At 44.0% G+C, this 15,929-nt stretch overlaps 1 non-coding gene across 1 annotated transcript; it reads left to right on the forward strand.

Moving 5' to 3' along the window:
* The first annotated feature begins 12,017 nt into the window (after positions 1 to 12,017).
* On the forward strand, positions 12,018 to 12,092 carry Trnat-ugu (transfer RNA threonine (anticodon UGU)). Its single transcript has one exon. It is a non-coding gene; the product is annotated as a tRNA-Thr (tRNA).
* The last annotated feature ends 3,837 nt before the right edge of the window (positions 12,093 to 15,929 follow it).

Here is a 15,929-nt window from a genome sequence, read left to right on the forward strand (position 1 = left end):
GATCTAAAGTTAATCAAAGGAGGTCGTTAAAGTTTTGAGTGTTTTGTATCCTTGTTGTAATATTGCGTGCTGATAAATAAAGTTTGTATGTTGAGTGCAATTGACAGGAACTCATCTTGGCCCCTTTCCACAACCTAATCCGCTCTGTCCTGCTAGCCCAGGCATTTCACTATGTGAACTTGATAATGTTTCGCTATTTTTCAATTTTACTCTTAACTATATCGTTAAACGTTATTCTGAGGAAAATTGTTTTCAGAAACCTTACACTTAGCGAGTTGGGAAATAATGCCCGAAATAAGATAGCTTCTAGAAAAAAAAAGAAAAAACGCAAAATATCAGTAAGCAAACTTGGGAATAGATATTTAACCACAGTTTCAAACTAGGTACAATACAGCATCTTCCAGGAGATTGTAGAATTTCTCTGTGTTTTCTTTGCTGAACCTAGGAGCGATGAAAACTTTCTTTCTGACATTTTCCCAGCAATTTCGTGTCTAAAGTATTTCTGTGGTTATCTCTCTCGCGACTGTACGACCATTTTTCACAAGTCATTACGAGTCAACCCAAAGAATGAAGCTTCCATAACAAGACAATACTAAATCAGCTCTTCTTCAAGGTATTTTTCCAGAACTGTAGGTCTATCAATTAAGTTTTTGCTACTTCCTCTGGTGTACCGCACTTCATACTGGACAGTTTCATAAGCGACGTTTTTGGAACATTAAATTGTCTAGCGGCCCTTTTCAGAACTATATCAATAGCTTTAGTCAATTTAGAAGGAGCCACATTCTTTGAGCAAGCTTCCCTATTATCCTCTTCCAATCTGCAATAGGATTCAAAGACAATAGTGGTGTGGACTAATACAGGCAGACTTTAAACATGAAAAACAAAGGACACCGGTTTGAGTATCCGGAGGGAGTCCAGTTTGCGCAACTACAGCCTAAATTATGATAATCAAATAAAATTTTAACCAAACATATAAATGAAATCGTTTAGTCACAGACATTAACCTGCTACCTTAGCATTCAAGATCACATGTATGTTGCATGGCTGATCAGCTAATACGTAAAAATATCGAAAAATGTAGCACAATGTAAAAACTTTTTCTATTGTCGAAACAAGTAATGGTGAACTTATAAATAACAAGTGTAGTCGACTTGTCCACTCCGCTACAGCGTGGTAGAAGCCTGACTACTACTATTTGCACTTGGTTCCGCTAGAGTACAGTACAATGTAGAGTCAAGTACCAGGGGGCCCACTTTAGGGAGTTGGGGACGGGGGAGATGAAGGAATCCAGTTTAGGGCGCCTCCCTCTGTACATTACCAGTCACACCTACTCGTCATCACCTATTCCGTCCTAATTTATGTTATGTGCAGAGCTTGCACAGAAATGAAATAGAAAAAATAGCAATTTTTGCGCGGGTCGTGTGAGGTATGAGCCATTTATACGAGCGTAGCTTCCAGACAGAGGCAGGTGCAGCAGAAAGAGAACAGGATGGTAATCTGACGGTCGTGGGGTCGAGTCACTATGTAGAAACTTGTTTCATTTTTGTTTTAAATTTTTATATCACTTACGCTGCAAATACCGAAGCGATGTCCAACATATTGTATTCGTTAAAATTTTCATAAAGCATGTAAATTAAAGGCAAAGGAAAAGTTTGGATTTGCTAATTTATATCTAAGAAAGAATTGTACCCACACCGTCGACTAGGACTTTCCAAGAAGAGATTGTAATTAATGCGGACAGGACTTCGTTTGGATTTAGTTTCGCTTTGACTTCGAGCAGCCCTCGGCAGCTGCACGTGAACAAGCAAGTACTGGCCCATCAGCATTTGGGAAGCTCATTCGCTTGCTAGCTGTGACCGAGTATCGTGAATTTTTCGAGAATATTGTGACAACGCAGTGAGAATACTGTTTTTCTATAGAAACTTTCAAATAATAATGTAAATGTAAAAATCCGGCATTTATACTGTGTGTAAGTTGGAGAGAAAATTGCTGCTTCCTCTGGTTTTACAATCAATATCACCTCTAGAGGTATAAATCATCAACAATAAAATAATGAAAGGGTCTAATTTTGCATTCGAAATTCTCGTGTGCATTTTACAATCCCTTTCTGGAAATTTATGTGCAATCCCAAATTTTCCTTTGCCTTTTTTACGCCTTTTATGAACATATTACTAAATACAATTTGTTGAGGATTATTTCGGTTTCTTTTAGGTGTAAATACTGCAAAAACTGAAAATTAAAAAAAGGGCTTGTGCATAGAGACTCTACCCCTCGATCCTCTAGTTGTCAGTCTGTACCATTTTCGCTGAGCCACCTGCTGCCTGGGAATTATACTCAGATAAATGACTCATGTCTTGCCAGACCCACTTAAAATATTCTATTTTTTTTTTTTTTCTAAACCCTTGGTCGTCTGGAGCTCCCGCTCCAGTCACTTTTATTTCTGGGAAAGCTCTGCATATACAATTAATTTGGACGAAATCAGTGATAATGAATAGCTGCGAACGCCATTTTAGACAAATTACGATAATCTAGAATTCTGAATTAAGAGTCCCACTGAGTACGTTTCGGTCTAGCTTTGAATCTGCGTGTATGTTCACTCTGCATATTATAAATTTGTAAAGTTGTAGAACTACCGTAGACTGTCATTAGTAAGCATAGACAATGGTAGTTTTCCTAGTAGCTTTGGTCAGTTAAGGTCGTATGTGTATGTTAGGTGTGTTACATATCTATCTTGTTGTGTCGAGCCTACTCGTCGAATATGGGGTGCCTAGGAAACCTTCTTCCTCCGATCGCTAAACGACAATTCAAGCAAATCGTATTAATGAATTTTTATTTCAGTAAGATAAATGACAATACTTAACGCTGAAAATTTGCATTGGTGTGTCGCAAGCAACGGGCGACAGACAAAACAAAAAAATCTGTTCAGTATACACAACGCCTAATGCAAGTGAAAGAATACAGTTCCTGAGTCGCTGCTGTACAGCTGGCAGGAACGGCTGGTCTTCAACTGGGCCACGGACAGGCGGCGCGGCGCTTCTGTTCTCTTCGCCTAGAGGCCGGTGCTGTCTCGGAGTCGTCCCAGAGAGGGGTCGGCCAGCGGACTATTGGCTGACATCTTCTTCACGGACCTCTCTGCTCTATCATTCCTGAGCGTCGTGCAGGCGCGTGACTTTTACGCCGGAACGTATCTCGCGTTAGCGCATAACCGTCGTTTTCTTTACGTGTGTAATCAGTGTCTTACTAGATTCCCCTAAAAACAGAAAATGGTGAGCTGCCTTGAAACTTAGTGAGGGGGTAGCCTACGGAACGCTTTTGCACTACATAATTATCCTCTTGTCTGTTACTTAAAAATAAACAGTATTTACAGCAAAATGTCCGCCCCCGGTAGCTGAGTGGTCAGCGCGACAGAATGTCAATCCACAGGGCTCGGGTTCGATTCCCGGCTGGGTCGGAGATATTCTCCAGTCAGGGACTGGGTGTTGTGTTGTCCTAATCATCATCATTTCATCGACGCGCAAGTCGCCGAAGTGGCGTCAAACCGAAAGACTTGCACCAAGTGAACGGTCTACCCGACGGGAGGCCCTCGTCACACGACATTATTATTATACAGCAAAATCGAAACTGTTAAATTCAAGTTTTATTTGAAAATTATTGATCTGCAACGCAAAACACAGGGGCGTTGTAGTAAAAATAAAGAAATTAATACAGATTTACCAGACAGCGCTGGAAAATGCAATTTTTTTCAACAAATAACAAAAGAAAGCGCAAGGCAATAATATATCAAGCGTCGCTTCAATACTTCGTCGAAAATGTACAAAACATGTTCCCGTTATTCATAAACAACGCTCGCGTTTATTAATAATAATAAGAATCTCTCACATTTGACCATGATGAAGAACGTTCCAGCGAGTAAATAATAACAATAATAAAATATTTTTTATATTGTTGCATTTAACTGTACTTGAACCAAAAGTAATTGCTTTGGTTACATAAAATCGCAGAAGTTGCGCGATCGGATAATTTTTATTGCTCATAAAATGCAACGTATATTCGGTAAAGATACAAACTACACAATAGACTAAAACAAACAGAAGTTGTCAGCTCCCAGTCTCTCTCTTACACAACCGTTTATGTCTGTTTTTCCCCCCTACAAACACTACCGGTAAGCCTATTATTTATTACGTCATTTATGTAATGTACCAGAATTACCGAACCGTAGTTTCGGTACAGCAGAACACTGTACCTGTTTATGATCTGTTGCATCTCCAAAGTGGTCTAGGATCTGCACAGTACCTCCACTGTTTGGAAAAAAAAGACGCAGCTCACAACAATTGTATGTCTTTACTGCTTTAACAGGTGTATTAGAAACAAAAGTATCAAAGGTAATGACAGAATATGATAACACCGTCAACGTCTTTCTTCAGAAGTTCTGGGAACCAGGGTGATGAAAAACTTGTTTTTGATGTGTGTATGTACCACAGCAATGTGAATTATATGCAACATGATCCTTCAAGGTGAAACCATGCATCGTTAGACCAAAAAAAAGTCGCTATATGAATGGACGAAGTTCAGTTTCGAGCTAATAGTCGGATCTGAAATGTACTCTGAAACGAAGCTCAAGCCACGTGAGACACATCTTCGCCGATGTTAGTAGCGGATTATAGTGGGGCGGCGGAACAGAGCAGGGTGAAGCTGCGCGTCTGCGTGCCGCAGAGCTGCTCCACGCCCACATATAGTGCAGCTAGTTAGCCGCGCGGCAGCTGGCAGGTTGGCTCCACTGCAAACCCACAAGCCAGCCGATCTGCACACTTTACCAAGCGATTAAAAAAAAACTACTCAGTGAAAGTATCTCATTCTCGCGCATCTCATACTCGTCAGCTTCACGATGTACACTCCTGGAAATTGAAATAAGAACACCGTGAATTCATTGTCACAGGAAGGGGAAACTTTATTGACACATTCCTGGGGTCAGATACATCACATGATCACACTGACAGAACCACAGGCACATAGACACAGGCAACAGAGCATGCACATTGTCGGCACTAGTACAGTGTATATCCACCTTTCGCAGCAATGCAGGCTGCTATTCTCCCATGGAGACGATCGTAGAGATGCTGGATGTAGTCCTGTGGAACGGCTTGCCATGCCATTTCCACCTGGCGCCTCAGTTGGACCAGCGTTCGTGCTGGACGTGCAGACCGCGTGAGACGACGCTTCATCCAGTCCCAAACATGCTCAATGGGGGACAGATCCGGAGATCTTGCTGGCCAGGGTAGTTGACTTACACCTTCTAGAGCACGTTGGGTGGCACGGGATACATGCGGACGTGCATTGTCCTGTTGGAACAGCAAGTTCCCTTGCCCGTCTAGGAATGGTAGAACGATGGGTTCGATGACGGTTTGGATGTACCGTGCACTATTCAGTGTCCCCTCGACGATCACCAGTGGTGTACGGCCAGTGTAGGAGATCGCTCCCCACACCATGATGCCGGATGTTGGCGCTGTGTGCCTCGGTCGTATGCAGTCCTGATTGTGGCGCTCACCTGCACGGCGCCAAACACGCATACGACCATCACTGGCACCAAGGCGGAAGCGACTCTCATCGCTGAAGACGACACGTCTCCATTCGTCCCTCCATTCACGCCTGTCGCGACACCACTGGAGGCGGGCTGCACGATGTTGGGGCGTGAGCGGAAGACGGCCTAACGGTGTGCGGGACCGTAGCCCAGCTTCATGGAGACGGTTGCGAATGGTCCTCGCCGATACCCCAGGAGCAACAGTGTCCCTAATTTGCTGGGAAGTGGCGGTGCGGTCCCCTACGGCACTGCGTAGGATCCTACGGTCTTGGCGTGCATCCGTGCGTCGCTGCGGTCCGGTCCCAGGTCGACGGGCACGTGCACCTTCCGACGACCACTGGCGACAACATCGATGTACTGTGGAGACCTCACGCCCCACGTGTTGAGCAATTCGGCGGTACGTCCACCCGGCCTCCCGCATGCCCACTATACGCCCTCGCTCAAAGTCCGTCAACTGCACATACGGTTCACGTCCACGCTGTCGCGGCATGCTACCAGTGTTAAAGACTGCGATGGAGCTCCGTATGCCACGGCAAACTGGCTGACACTGACGGCGGCGGTGCACAAATGCTGCGCAGCTAGCGCCATTCGACGGCCAACACCGCGGTTCCTGGTGTGTCCGCTGTGCCGTGCGTGTGATCATTGCTTGTACAGCCCTCTCGCAGTGTCCGGAGCAAGTATGGTGGGTCTGACACACCGGTGTCAATGTGTTCTTTCTTCCATTTCCAGGAGTGTCTGTACTCACTTCAATATCTCACAATTAAGCGAAGCTACTGCAAGAAAGTCCTCTTTTAGAATACTGCTGCGCGGTGTGGGATCCTTACTAGATAGGACTGACGGAGTACATCGAAAGAGTTCAAAGAAAGGCAGCACGTTTTGTATCATCGCGAAATATTGGAGAGAGTGTCACAGAAATGATACAGGATTTGGACTGGATATCATTAAAAGAAATGCGTTTTTCGTTGCGACGTATTCTTCTCACGAAATTCCAATCACCAACTTTCTCCTCAGAATGCGAAAATATTTTGTTGACACCGGCGTACATAGGGAGGAATGATCACCACGATAAAATAAGGGAAATCAGAGCTCGTACGGAAAGATATAGGTGTTCATTCTTACCTCGCGCTGTACGAGATTGGAATAATAGAGAATTTTGAAGGTGGTTGGATGAACCCTCTGCCAGACATATGTGATTTGCAGAGCATCCATGTAGATGTAGATGTAAATGTAGATGTAGATGGATGGATCTACAACTCATACCAAACTCGAGAAAACGGGTGATGTATAGCGCACTCCGTTCCGCTCGCGCGTCCAGACAATAAAGCGAGAATGAAATATTTGTAACACCCTTGTGTCTCATAAATGATCTGAGATATCGAAACAACATCTTGTCAAATGGTAGCACGCACAGAGGACTGTATGTTGCCATATGGTACCATGCATAGTTTCCTTATCTTGCGCGACATACTACAGATTTTTTACAATGGGATACGGTAATTTTTTTAAGGGTGATCGAGAATCAATCAAACGAGAATTGTTACAGGTTCCTAAAAACCGGAAGAAGTTTTCGTGACATGGCTCTGACATTCACAACAGAATTCACAACCATTGTAAGAATTGTGGAGTCAGGAAGCAAAGTGTTTGGTATTGCCTCCAGTCAATTCCCCATCAGAATCCGTTCTGTAGATGATTTTCTAAATACTGTAAATGATTTATACAACATACAGAACTTTCCAAATGCAGTAGGTGATGTTGGCAGGAAACACATTCGTCTACAATGTCCAGAAAATACTGGTACAATGTGTTACACATTTTAATTCAGTCGTACTACAAGTGTTAGCAGATCTTCATGGAAATTCATTAGAATCGATCTTGGGGATACGGGAAGGAAAGTGGAGGTGACAGATTTCATTTTCATGTGTTTCGTTTCATACAAGAAAGGAAACTTAATATACCGGCAGACTCTTCAGTACCAAGGACTTCATCTGTGTTGCCTTTTACATTCATTGGAGATGAGGAGTAACCATTCTTAAGGCAATTTATACAGTCTTACAGTCGATAGGTTTCAGATCCAAGCAAAGAATATCTCAATAAACGCCTTTTCAAAATGGTTCAAATGGCTCTGAGCACTATGGGACAACATCTGTCATCAGTCCCCTAGAACCTAACTAACCTAAGGACATCACACACACCCATGCCCGAGGCAGGATTCGAAACTTCGATCGTAGAGGTCGCGCGGTTCCAGACTGAAGCGCCTAGAGCCGCTCGGCCACAGCAGCCAGCACGCTTTTTCAGAACGTGCGGTTAAGTGAATGTGCTTTTGGGCTAATGTGCGCTAAGTGGACACATTTTTTGGAAGACAATAGGAACTTCACCAGAATATACTGACGATGTTGTGAAATGCGCATTTTCTCCACTGCATTGTCGTAGACATAGAAGGATACCTCCTGAGTGTTGAAGAGCAACATACAGTAGAAATCGAACCTTCTATAGAAGAAATTTATTAGATAGGACGAAATTTTAACAGAGCTTTAAATGACGCTGACCAAATGAGACGGTTTTGAAATTTTTTTTCTGCCATTCAGGTGTCAATTGAATTACAAACTACAAATACAGAATACATTTCCTTAATCTCTTATTTCTTTCATTGTGCTAAAACGAGAGGCATAAATAAAGTAGAAGTAGCAAAACTGACAAACACATGACACAAGATTTTCATGTGTTTGTCAGTTATGCTACTTCAGCTTTATTATCGCCTCTCGTTTATATACAATGAAAGAAATAAGAGGTTAAGGAAAAGTGTTCTGCACTTGTGGTTTGTAGTACTACTGCCAACTCATCAGATAACTTGTCCAAGTGAATGAGTTGCCATGATAGTTGTTTCGCTGGTCCTGTAGAGGACGCCAAGTAAGAACACCTGCTATCAGGGCTTCTGTACATTCCATTCTCTCAACAATGCAATGAAAGAAACACATTTGCAAGCAACAGTACTGACTGTGTCATCTGCAACAACACCGGAATTCCGCCCAAACGCAGCTGGAGCCACTAGAACGCTTTGGTCGACGTGCTCTGAAACAAACATGTTCGTTTCACTGAACGCCGCTCCGCTTACAGCGCCACTGTAATCACGGAGTGTTCCGTTTGCAGCTGAACATGTATGAATACCACCACTATGAGGCTTCGGGCAAAGCCACGAGCTCATTTACCATTGCACATACCCCAAATGAGAAGAAAAAAACTGTCAAGCGAAGATGAGCTACGCACTCCTTAACAGGAAAATAAACTAAAAGTGCATGACAGTATTAAAAGTGTGGTGTTGTTCTACATTTAAAAGACAGTTTTGAGGCCTACCGTAACCTTCAGTTGTACTGGCTGGTAATTAAAGCAGTCATACCAGCTGATACAAATTAAACTTTTCACAGCAACTGTAGGGTACTTAATTACGATGTCGTTGGGTTAATAACAAGATCTAGAAGCCTGGGCTAAGACCACGTTCTTATTTATACCCCTTCATTAATAACAGGATCCCAGTATGAAACTTCCCGCGAGATTAAAAATGTGTGCCGGACTGAGGCTCGAACTGGGGACCCTGAAAGGCAATCACAAAACTCTGTTTGATGATAGAAAAGTTTTGTCCCAGAGTTCTACATACTGGGATTCTAGAATCAGATTTTCACTCTGCAGAGGAGTGTGCGCTCATATGGAAGTTCCTGGCAGACAGAAAGTTCCATATGAGCGCACACTCCGCTGCGGAGTGAAAATCTCATTTTAGAACCCCAGTATGTAGAATTCTGGGACAAAACTTTTCTATCATTAAACAGAATTTTGTGTTTATTTTCAGGTTCTGCTCAGCTCTGCAATTCCCTATTTTTAACGTGCCGTTGTTATTTCTCACGGCGGTCGAAAACGGTACGGGCGCACTGACGGATGTATTTTCTTCCGCACTCACAGGACATACCGTAAATCCTACGGACCCTGAGGCCGAAAATGTCCTTAACTGGGTATACCATCTCCTTTCTCTTATTAGGTGGTCGGAAATTAAGTCTTATTCATCGTCTTCCTAGAACTGTATCTATTTTGCTAGATGTAGCACCGCAGACAAGAAGGAGCACAATTGCTGGTCATTACTTAATTGTCCGATATTTCCACTTTTCGGTGGCGACCGACTTCATACAGCGTGAACCATAGCAGTTCCCTCGGAACTTGTACTTCGTATGGTTTCTGTCGGAGTTCAAGTGACCCAAGTCAACAACAGTTCTAGCTTTGTACACTGATCAGCCGAAACATGACCACTACCCACGACGACGTAGGATGCCACCTGCTGACGTTGCGGGCAAGTGACGCGGGAGCAAAATTATGTAAGCATAGCAGACCCGGAAAAAAATTGGAAATTTGTGGTAAGGTCTTATGGGACTAAACTGCTGAGGTCATCGGTCTAAGCCTACACACTACTTAATCTAACTGAAACTAACTTACGCTGTAGACAACACACACATCCACGCCCGAGGAAGACTCGAACCTCCGACATGGGGAGCCGCACGGACCGTGACAAGAGACCCCTGACCGCGCGGCTACTCCGCGCGGCAGCAGACCCGGATGGGGGATCATTCTAGCAATATATGGGTGCAAATTGGGAAATCCACTAGATAAGTGACTTTGACAAATCGCAAATTATTATTACGCAGAGCCTGTGAACGAGTATCTCGAAAATTGTGAAGTTGGTCTAATGTTCACACGCTACTGTCGTGAGGATCTGCGGAAAGAGGTATAAGGACAGTGGGACTACCATTAGGTGCTAAATGGTTGGACCTGAAGGTCTCTTCACAGAACTCGGGGTTCGGAAGCTTGTCTGCTCTTTAAAGTAGGATAGATTGTGATTTGTGGCATCTCTGCCGAATGATGGTGCACGCAAAATTGTTTCGGGACACACCGTTCATCGTATATTGTTGAACATTGAGCTCTGCAGCAGTCCACCCCTACGTGCTCACAGGTTGACCCAACGACATCGTCAATCAAGCTTGCAGTGGCCACGGGGCCATCGGGATTCGACCGGCGATCAATGGAAACGTGTCGATTCTCCGGGTAAATCACATTTTTGCTACACTAGGTCGATAGTAGTCTCGACAGACGCCGTCATTGGGATGAACAGCGGCTCGAAACGTGCAGCGCGCTACGGAAGCAGGCTGGTGGGAGCAGTATTATGCTATGGGAGACATTCTTCTGCGCTTGTCTGGGGCCTGTGGTAGTAATGGATGATACGGTGACAGCTGCGAACCACCTGTATGTCTTCATGCTTGAAGTATTCCCCGACGGCGATGTCATCTTTCAGCAGTATAACGGTCCGTGCCTCAGAGCCAGAACTACGCTACAGTAATTTGAGGAGCATTATAATGAAGTCACGTTGATCTCTCAGTGACCAAATTTGCCTGATGTATGTAACCATCTGGGACGCTATCGGGCGCCATCAGCATGTACACAAGCCAACGGCCCTTTACTTATGCGAATTACATGACCTGTGACTAGACATCTAATGCCGCATACCTCCACAAACATACCATCGGATTCCTGATACGCAGAATCAGTGGTATATTTCGTTCCAGAGACAGGCAAACAAGCTATTACGCAGGTGGTCATAATCTTTCGGCTCATCAGTATTTATCAACGTACTTAAAGCGTCTCTCTTCTGGACTGCTTGGCGAAAACTCTGCGCAGTGAGATGTAAGTCAGTGTGCATTGGCTTGCGGTACACACTTTAACCGCGACGCCCATCCGACATCGGACTCCGTTGTACCGAAACATCTAAAAATGCCAAGTTTGCTTTACTCTCTGCCTCGGAAGTGACCTGGATGTTTGGGTGCATGATCTTCATGTCTCTGAGGAACTATTCAAGAGCTATATATGTCGGTAGTATCTGTTCCCGAAAGAACATTTACCGTGGATGACCATGCAGCTTTGCTATAAATGAAATGATAATTAAATGGACACCCTAGCTGCAAACAGGCGTTGATGTACTTCATTGGGGACATATTGAAAATGTGTGCCACGACCGGGACTCGAAACCGGGATCTCCTGCTTACATTTTCAACATGTCCCCAATAAAGTATAGCAACGCCTGTTTGCAGTTAGGGTGTCCATTTAATTAACATTTCATTTATAGCAAAGCTGCATGGTCATCCACGGTAACTGTTCTTTCGGGAACAGATACTACCGCCATATATAGTTAAAATATGGCTTCCCGGCCATTGACCTTCTTGTGCGAACGCACACGCTATGCCCGAACTCGTACGGGACTTGGTAGATTAATCTGCCACGAGTAATGAGTACGATGGGCAAACATCTATTAGGCGCACTACGAATGTAGTGGTGTGGACATGTTGAGAATGTGGATCTCACGGGGAGCGTGCAAGGGATAAGTCCCTGCAGACGCACTATCCCCTGTGCCCACGGTGGCTCAGATGGATAGAGCGTCTGTCATGTAAGCAGGAGATCCCGGGTTCGAGTCCCGGTCGGGGCACACATTTTCAACATGTCCCCAATGAAGTACATCAACGCCTGTTTGCAGCTAGAGTGTCCATTTAATTATCATTTCATATTCAAGAGCTTCAAGGTCATGTGGCTAGACACTGTCGTAAATGAAACCATAAAATACACACGCATGAAATGGAGGAAATTTAATGGAAATTCCTCAAAATGTTTCATACAGAAGTTAGCCACTGCTGGAGACAATATATAACCCACAGCTACTCCTTCTAACATGTCATAAAATATGGCGTCGTTCAAGAAGTATGTGATCATCATAAGATGTCAGAGCAATTTTATTGTCTCAAGAGGAAAGATTTCTGTTAATAGTTTCAACGTGTCCTCCACAGAAACTTTTCTATACAACGAGAGACCACGTCTAGTCAGACTAAAGTAACATTTTGGCCAATATTAGAGTGTCTGATTTTCTCAGTGAGTTTCTGGGAGCTACGAATGTTATGTTCTGAGTGGCCACCTATCAGAGTATTAACTTGGTTAGACAGTTGGCTAGGTAGAATAGAACTAATCATAGGTCGCAATGGCACAACTTCTTTGTGGAACTTGGGTAATCTGTACAACCTGGAAAGTCTAAGAACACCATCTCTGAGTTGATGCAACAGTTTGTAAACACAATACTTGGAAAACAGCTGCAGCGAACGTGGGACAATTCCATGGGACGTGCACTCAATCACATCATTACTTTCTAGGGTTTGCGTTTTCATGAAAAAGTGTTTTCAAAGAGGTTATGGCCCCTCGGTCCCATGAGTAGCAAGCAGACTTCGTGAGGACGACTGATGTGTAGCCCTAATAAAAATTGTGCAATAGCAGCCGAGACACCTCTAATTTCACTACACATGACGAGGTCAAACGTCCAGAAGAATTTTATTGAAACTGGTCCTATATGTAAGATGATAATGCAGACAGTGTCAACTGTGTTTCGAAACGAGGTGATCTGCATACTCCTAGATTCTCATGCCATCATTAGGTCAACCAACAGCTGTGCCTTCACATTTCAATGGTAATACTTTTCATTCAGGTTGGTTTCCATCTGAACTGTAGTTCCACAAACTAAACGAATTTGGAAAGCATTTCGAAAACTTTTACAAGTATACTGTTTCACAACGTTCTTGGTCACACCACGGTTTTGTTGAATCTTTCACGTGTGTCGTTAAACCTATCTCGAATAGAAATACCATTATTTTGGTGTATACAGAGTGCCTTTACGCATTATAGTACAGTAACATAAGTAGAAGTATTATGAACAAGTTAGAAATTCTAGTCTCGCGATTTGACTGCTTCGAACAAGTCTCCTAACCATTAATGCAGCAACAGATTTGTTTCTTTCAAGCGAGAACAAAATGTAATTTTTCCGCTTCCAACTGGCTATCGCAGTATATCATGGCGAGTAACAAATCGTGCCCGTAATTTTATTTAGAATGTATTATCCCACTGCCACTTCATGAATAAGGGATGCTCCCGGCGAAACGTAGGCTCCTCTCGCCCAGTCTGACCGCTATTGTGATGTATTATCCTCACGTTACGTTAGGCTGCAGCCTCGTCTCTGCCTCATTTCTGTGGACGTTAGACTACAAACTAGCAGACCGCACATATAGAAAAATATAAAAAATTATGAAAAAACATAAAAGTGCTGCACAACAATAGCATCTAATTCAAAATCGAACTGAAATCGCAAGCACGAGTCAAAGGGAGATAAAGCAGCTCTTTAACAACTTAAAGTAATATAGTTGTTAAAGAGCTGCTTTATCTCCCTTTGACTCAGTTATATACAGGGTGGTCCATTGATCGTGACCGGGCCAAATATCTCACGAAATAAGCATCCAATGAAAAAACTACAAAGAACAAAACTTGTCTATCTTGAAGGGGGAAACCAGATGGCGCTATGGTTGGCCCGCTAGATGGCGCTGCCATAGGTCAAACGGATATCCACTGAATTTTAAAAAAATAGGAATCCCCATATTTTATTACATATTCGTGTAGTACGTAACGAAATATTAATGTTTCAGTTGGACCACTTTTTTCGCTTTGTGACAGATGGCGCTGTAATAGTCACAAACATATGGCTCACAATTTTAGACGAACAGTTGGTAACAGGAAGGTTTTTTAAATTAAAATACAGCACGTAGGTACGTTTGAACATTTTATTTCGGTTGTTCCAATGTGATACATGTACATTTGTGAACTTATCATTTCTGTTACAGCATGATCACCTGTAAATACCACATTAATGCAATAAATGCTCAAAATGATGTCCGTCAGCCTCAATGCATTTGGCAATACGTGTAACGACATTCCTCTCAACTGCGAGTAGTTCGCCTTCCGTAATGTTCGCACATGCATTGACGATGCGCTGACGCATGTTGTCAGGCGTTGTCGATGGATCACGATACCAAATATCCTTCAACTTCCCCACAGAAAGAAATCCCAGGACGTCAGATCCGGTGAACGTGCGAGCCATGGTATGGTGCTTCGACGACCAATCCACCTGTCATGAAATATGCTATTCAATATCGCTTCAACCACCGAGCAAGGTGGCGCAGTGGCTAGCACACTGGACTCGCATTCGGGAGGACGACGGTTCAATCCCGCGTCCGGCCATCCTGATTTAGGTTTTCCGTGATTTCCCTAAATCGCTCCAGGCAAATGCCGGTATTGTTCCTCTGAAAGGGCGCGGCCGACTTCCTTCCCCGTCGCTTCCTAATCCGATGAAACCGATGACCTCGCTGTCTGGTTTCCTCCCCCAAACAATCCAATCCGCTTCAACCGCACGCGAGCTATGTTCCGGACATCCAACGTGTTGGAAGTACATCGCCATTCTGTCATGCAGTGAAACATCTTGTAGTAACATCGGTAGAACATTACGTAGGAAATCTGCATACATTGCACCATTTTGATCGCCATCGATAAAATGCGGGCCAATTATCCTTCCTCCCATAATGCCGCACCATACATTAACCCGCCGAGATCGCTGATGTTCCACTTGTCGCAGCCATCGTGGATTTTCCGTTGCCCAAAGGGCATATTATGCCGGTTTACGTTACCGCTGTTGGTGAATGACGCTTCGTCGCTAAATAGAACGCGTGCAAAAAGTCTGTCATCGTCCCGTAATTTCTCTTGTGCCCAGTGGCAAAACTGTACACGACGTTCAAAGTCGTCGCTATGCAATTCCTGGTGCATAGAAATATGGTACGGGTGCAATCGATGTTGATGTAGCATTCTCAACACCGACGGTTTTGAGATTCCCGATTCTCGAGCAATTTGTCTGCTGCTGATGTGCGGATTAGCCGCGACAGCAGCTAAAACACCTACTTGGGCACCATCATTTGTTGCAGGTCGTGGTTGACGTTTCACATGTGGCTGAACACTTCTTGGCGGCCAGAGTGGCCGAGCGGTTCTAGGCGCTACAGTTTGGAACCACGCGACCGCTACGGTCGCAGGTTCGAATCCTGCCTCGGGCATGGATGTGTGTGATGTCCTTAGGTTATTTAGGTTTAAGTAGTTCTAAGTTATAGGGGACTGATGACCTCAGAAGTTAAGTCCCATAGTGCTCAGAGCCAGTTTTTGAACACTTATTGTTTCCTTAAATAACGTAACTATCCGGCGAACGGTCCGGACACTTGGATGATGTCATCCAGGATACCGAGGAGCATACATAGCACACGCCCATTGGGCATTTTGATCACAATAGCCATACATCAACACGATATCGACCTTTTCCGCAGTTGGTAAACGGTCCATTTTAACACGGGTAATGTGTCACGAAGCAAATACCGTCCGCACTGGCGGAATGTTACGTGATACCACGTACTTATAC

The sequence above is a fragment of the Schistocerca cancellata genome, chromosome 1 (assembly GCF_023864275.1).
Source record: "Schistocerca cancellata isolate TAMUIC-IGC-003103 chromosome 1, iqSchCanc2.1, whole genome shotgun sequence".
In the NCBI taxonomy this organism is placed as follows: domain Eukaryota; kingdom Metazoa; phylum Arthropoda; class Insecta; order Orthoptera; family Acrididae; genus Schistocerca; species Schistocerca cancellata.